General features: G+C 29.8%; 1 non-coding gene across 1 annotated transcript; it reads right to left on the reverse strand.

Moving 5' to 3' along the window:
* Positions 1 to 400: 400 nt before the first annotated feature.
* On the reverse strand, positions 401 to 472 carry TRNAC-GCA. Its single transcript has one exon. It is a non-coding gene; the product is annotated as a tRNA-Cys (tRNA).
* Positions 473 to 6,490: the final 6,018 nt, after the last annotated feature.

The raw sequence follows: 6,490 nt of genomic DNA on the forward strand, positions 1-6,490 counted from the left end.
AAAAAGAATGTATTTTTCAACGTATCAGTATCCTCGTTTTTTAGAAATATATATATTAAAAAAATAAAAAATGATGCATCCTTAGACGTATCTGTATCTTAGTTTTTTAGAAATTGACGAATCGCCGTATCCGATCTTATCCGTATCTATGTCTGTGCTTCATAACCTTTCACCATACGCATGTGTTATCGTTGCCATTATCTATCCGGTCAGGCGGGTTTGGGTTCGGCAAAAAGGAATTAAATTTTTATTACTTATCATTTTATTTATAAATTATTTTATCTATAAATTAAATTTTTATTACTTTTCTGTCTTGGAGTTTTTGTCCATTTCTATTGTGAATTTTTTAATTGATCAAATATAAGAATAAGACAAATTTGACAAAAAAAATTCTTTGAAAAGGGTCTAACTGGGTTTGAACCAATGACCTCTTGATCTGCAGTCAAATGCTCTACCACTGAGCTATGGACCCTTGGTTGATAAAAAACCTAATTTAAATTGTTTTGGTTCAATACTAATTAATTAGCTTATGCTAATAAGGTGTTTGATGATTTTTCTCTAAAGGTAGGGGTGAATTCATCTTGACAAGGAATCTTGTATTATGATATGACCTTGTAGCCCCGATTTATTTGGAGAATATATGGCTTAGAGCAGTTCTTTATTAAACCACATACCTTCATTATAGAAAGCTATTGAGATTATAAGGAAGAAATTTAATAAACTAAAACTAGCCATGGTTGTTGGAGTGATCCACAAAAGGTAATCTTGGGAGCCCTATCAATATCTGTCTTTTTTATCTTATTATTTCGTGAGGTGAAGTATATGAAAAATCCACTTTTGTTAGTATTCTCTGTTAAAACAATTAATGCAGATTTTAGGGCACATTTAGGTAAAAGGTTAGAAATTAGAACATATTCTCGTTCTTTGTTTATGATTAATTAAAATTTATTTAGTTGATTGGCTAATTTACTATTAGAGTTAAATTATGATGATTTATAAAAGATTTTGTGTTTTATTTTTTTTTCATTAGAAGATTGAAATGATGAGATCCATTAGAGCTGCATATTTATCTATAATTTACCTATAATTTATCTTAAATTTTGCTATTGTGTTTAAATTTTCAAAATGTGTCCCTTCGCAAAAGTTTGTAAACATAAGTAACTATGTATGAATGAAAATGTAGATGTACAAGGATTTTGGTGTATAATGAAAATTAGAATATAGTCCGTGGGTATTTTCGTCTTCAAAGTAGAATCTCAAATTAAAGTCATGATCTAGTAGCTGACAAATCAGAATTGGAATTGACTAAATATGTCAAGTAGGGATTAAAACTCACTTAACCTTATGCATTTTATATTCATGCTACTATACTTAATTATATTGTATTTTATATTTTAACCAACTTTTATTGAATATTATTTTTTGATTTCTTTTATTGTTTTATATTTATTATTTATTTTAGTTGTAAACAAACGTGGTATAGTAAGTCTTGCTTGAAATTAAATAGTTTTATATGATGTTTTTGAAGAATGCAAATAAAATTATTTGTGACATTAAAGTTACAAAAGTTTATGATTATAGCTCTTATTAATAATAAATAGCAATAAGGAATTGTTATAAAAATATAATGACATTTAAAAAAGCTATAGTAACATATACAAAACAAGGATTGCAACAAGTTTACCGTTATGAAAAATGCTATTAAATAACAATCATGACATTAAATTTATGCAATAGAAAGTGTTTTATAACGTTTTTTTATAGTATTAAAAAACTTGCTATAGTATGTCGAGGACTTTCAATAACATTAACTATGACAGCGTCTTTAAAACGCTATGAAAATGCTTTTATAGCTTCTTTACAATGCTATTAAAAACACTATAGAAGTCTTTTATAGTGCTTTTGTGCAGCTATCAAAAATGCTATAAAAGACTTTCTATAGCGTTTTGTTTCACGCTATGAAAAGTTTTCATAACATTAATTTTGCGCTATCGCAAATAGACTTTTTATAGCGTTGAAAAAATGTTGTGGAAAGTCAAGGACTTTTAATAACATAGGCTATGACCGCATTTCGAAAACCCTATGGAAAGTCTACAATAACGTTTTTTTTTAACGCTATTGTATGTGATATTATTTATAGTGATCTCACCCTATTGCTCAACCCGGAATTATGGAGGCACTAATCAATGAAAATAACTTTGAGCTAAAATCGGGGTTAATTCAAATGGTCAGAGAGATTGCTTTTAGAGGATGCCCTACTAAAGTGTTGGGTTTTATGCCCTAAAACTCATAGATAATGAATGTAATTAAATGACCGTCATTAATGAATAGTTATTAATGTTTTTATCAACAAGTGTTATAGATGTTTTATTTAATTTTGTCTTATTAACCCTAAAATCGAATAAACTAACATCTTAGGCTGTCTTATGAGTCTTGAATTGTATGTAGAGATATATAGGGATCAATGTTCAAGATACAACCTAAAGGCTCTAAAGCTATGAAGCACAGATAATTCATGTGAGGCAAAGAATTTGTATCAGACACATATCGGATACCGATACTTCCAGATACTTTCTAGATACGTCTCTGACACGTGATTTGACGTATTTATTTCTACGTGTATGTTTTTTAAAGAGAAAAGACAAACAATTCATCTAATTTTTTCCAATCTAAAACTAGACAACTTATTTAAAAAGCCCACTACTCGAGTCCAAAACAATAAATAAATAAATAACGAACCAAACCCTAGACTAGAATCATCTAATCTCCATCTTCACATTTGAGTCCCACGAAGTTTACCAAAATATAAACCATTTGGATATCTTCAACAATTCAATGAAGAAGTTATTCGTTTATCTTCATACTTCTTCCTCTAATCTTCTTTTTCTTCTTCTTTGCAATATGAGTCACTTTTCTATTGCATTTTATTAACTATTGTACTTCAACATCTTAGATGTTGCTTTTTTGTATTGTTTTTCAGTGTTTGTATTCTATTTTGTACTATTGTTATTAACTTGTATGCTAAATTTATCTATATCCTAGATTTTTTTAAAGAAAAAGCATGTATTTTTCAACGTATCAGTATCCTCGTTTTTTAGAAATATATATATTAAAAAAATAAAAAAATGATGCATCCTTAGACGTATCTGTATCTTAGTTTTTTAGAAATTGACGAATCGTTGTATCCGATCGTATCCGTATCGTGTAGTCGTATCTGTGTCTGTGCTTCATAGGTCTAAAGTATAGGGATAAGGTTGGGTACGTTATCCTAGTAACACTATGGATACGACCCACTTTGTATTTGATACAAATGTAGTGATCCAACGGGTTCGTGTAGGAGACAGTAAGCGGGGGTATCCTGTGTAATGAGTTTGCACAAAATCAGACTACGAAATAGTAACCACTAGATGTAACTCCGTTCACTAATTAGGTTTCTATTTCAATAGGATGACCTAGAAACTTAGTCTTTTTCCTGAGTATATTATGAACTCCTGTTCACGATGGATTGTCCTTTGATTTGTATGGGTGAAAGTGGCTAGTTCGCCGACTCAATATGCCTATCATTTTGAGATAAGATCGAGTGGGCAACTGGGAACATAATCATACAATATGGATTTCACTTCTTCCAGACTTCAGGGTAAGTAATTGAGTGTTCCCTTAAATTGTGTCTCTGGGACTTGAACAAAGGGTCCTATCCTCTTACTGGTACGATAAGGGTTTCTATTTAATGGTTGGACCATAAATAGCTTGTTCATTAGAGGAGCACTGGTACTTAAGGATGTAGAAGTAACTCAAGGGTAAAACAGTAATTTGACTCAGCTGGTGTTACGAATACTCGTGAAGGACTAACTTGTTGTTATTGGTCTATATCCATAGACACAGAAACATATTTATAGTGAGAAAAGTGCAGTTATGGGTCTTTAGTAGAGTGTACCCACAGTTAACGAGTATTGATAAGATTCATATTGAAAACTATAGGTTAAAAATAATGTGCATTAGATGCGCATTAAAACTATAGGTTAAATGAGAGAAATGTTTTTTATATGATTCAAATGGAAAATTAAATTAAATATGTGATATTTAATTGGATAATTAATTAATTATTTAACTTAACTTAATTTAATTTAGTTTAATTTAATTTAATTTTGAATTTAATTAAATTGATTAAATCAAAACTATAGGTTAAAAATAATGTGTACTGGATGTGCATTAAAACTACAGGTTAAATGAAAGAAATTTTCTTATATATGATTCAAATGGAAAATTAAATTAAATATGTGATATTTAATTGGATAATTAATTAAGTGAAGAATTAATTAATTATTTAACTTAATTTAATTTAATTTAATTTAATTTTGAATTTAGTTAAATTGATTAAATCAAAACTATAGGTTAAAAATAACATGTATTGGATAAGCATTAAAAATGTAGGTTAAATGAGAGAAATTTTCTTTTATATGATTCAAATGGAAAATTAAATTAAATATGTGATATTTAATTGGATAATTAATTAAGTGAAGAATTAATTAATTATTTAACTTAAATGAATTTAATTTAATTTAATTAAATTGATAAATCAAAATTATAGGTTAAATTTAATGTACATTAGATGCACATTAAAACTATAGGTTATGTGAGAGGAAATCATTTAAATATGATTTAAATGATCATTTAATTAAATATGATTTAATTAATATATTTTATTTTATTTTATTTAAGTTAAACAAATTAACTCTCTATTTTAGGGAAGTTACAAGAAAACGCGAGATCCATCACACGTTTTTCTCTCCTTCTTTCATCATCTCTCTAACAAAAGGATTTTATTTTCAGAGGGAGGGGCAGCCTCTCAAGCTCTCTGTGTATTTTCTTCTTCCTGATAAAAGAAAGAAAAAATTGGATAAAAGAAAGAAAAAATTGTTATGTGATGTTCCCAAATCCCAAAAGAGAAAATCCCACAAGTCTCCATAGTCTTAATTCTCTGCAAGAATAGGGAGGTTTCCAAGTGGTGGTGCCCAATCCCAATTCAACAGAGAAATTCTATAGAATTGTCAAAAGATTTGCAAGGTAGGGTTTCTTCCCCTTTATAATTAATCTTTTTGGGAATTGCATGTTTAATCGTTATTACCTTTTATTCTAATGCAAAATTATTTTGATTTTAAATGTCATTTTTTAAAAAAGAAACGGTTCAGTGTTTTGGATTCCACTGTGCCTTAGGGTTTTCATTCCTTTATGAAGATCCTCATAAGCACCATAGATCTTTTCTTGAGTTTTGTGGAACAACTAAGATTAATGAAGTTTTAAATGATACAATTAGACTAAGACTCTTTCCTTTTTCTTTGCATGATAGGGCTAAAGATTGGCTAGAGACCATATCATCGGGGAGCATCACCACTTTGAAGGAGCTAACTCAAAAATTCTTGAATAAATACTTTCCTCCCACCAAGTCTTCTAAATTGAAGCCTATACTTGTTTCTTTTTCTCTACAACCGGATGAACAATTATTTGAAAGTTGACAAAGGTACAAAGATCTACTTAGAAAGTGCCCACAACATGGATAACCTAGTTTGCTGTAAATACAATTCTTCTATGATGGGTTGCATGGCAACACCAAAGCAATTCTAGATGTACTGCTATAGATCTCTTTTCTTTAACGTTACTATAGAAGATTACATTATTCTAGAAGACATGGCCACTACAAGCTATAATTGGTTAAGTGAAAGGGCCTCTACCAACAAAATAGGAGGGATTTATGAAGTTGATGAGGCAAGTGCTATTAAAGCTCAATTGACCACAATTACTAATGCTTTGAATAAATTAACCACATGTGGTCAAGCACGTAAGTCATTATCCATAGCCTCTCTAGCAACTAAGGTAACTGAAATTCAAAAAATTTGGGACTCACATGATATTGAGACAGTTAATTATGTTGATAAAAGAAAATATAGAGATCAACAACAACTTCCCACACACTACCACCGAGGTTTCAGAAATCATGAAAATTTTTCTTATGCAAATAATAGGAATGTTGTGGCTCCTTCAGGTTTTCCCCAATTTGAAAAGAAACCATCCTTGGAGAAACAGATGATGGACCTTATCAAGGTAACTAAGGAAAAAACATTTACATTGGAGAGTTCAATCCATACCATCTGGGCACTATACAAAGCCATGACAAATCTGTCCAAAACTTGGAGATGAAAATGAGTCAAGTAGCTTCTATTGTGCATACCGTGCAAAAAAGTAAGATTCCTAATTGCTTTAAGAAAAATCATAGGGAAGAATGCAAGGCAATAAATCTTAGGAGTGGCAAAGTATTGAACAAACCTCTTGTGGATGAGGATGAACCAACACAAGAGGAGGTTGAATCTCCCATAGACCATAAGCCTAAAAAAGAGAAACTTGCAGAAAAATCCGAGTAAAAAAACAATCAGTACTTCTAACATTTTACCCTTTGTCCCTAATACTCTTTCATATCTTCAAAGATTTCAAAAAA

Source organism: Benincasa hispida, chromosome 9 (assembly GCF_009727055.1).
Source record: "Benincasa hispida cultivar B227 chromosome 9, ASM972705v1, whole genome shotgun sequence".
Classification (NCBI taxonomy): Eukaryota; Viridiplantae; Streptophyta; class Magnoliopsida; order Cucurbitales; family Cucurbitaceae; genus Benincasa; species Benincasa hispida.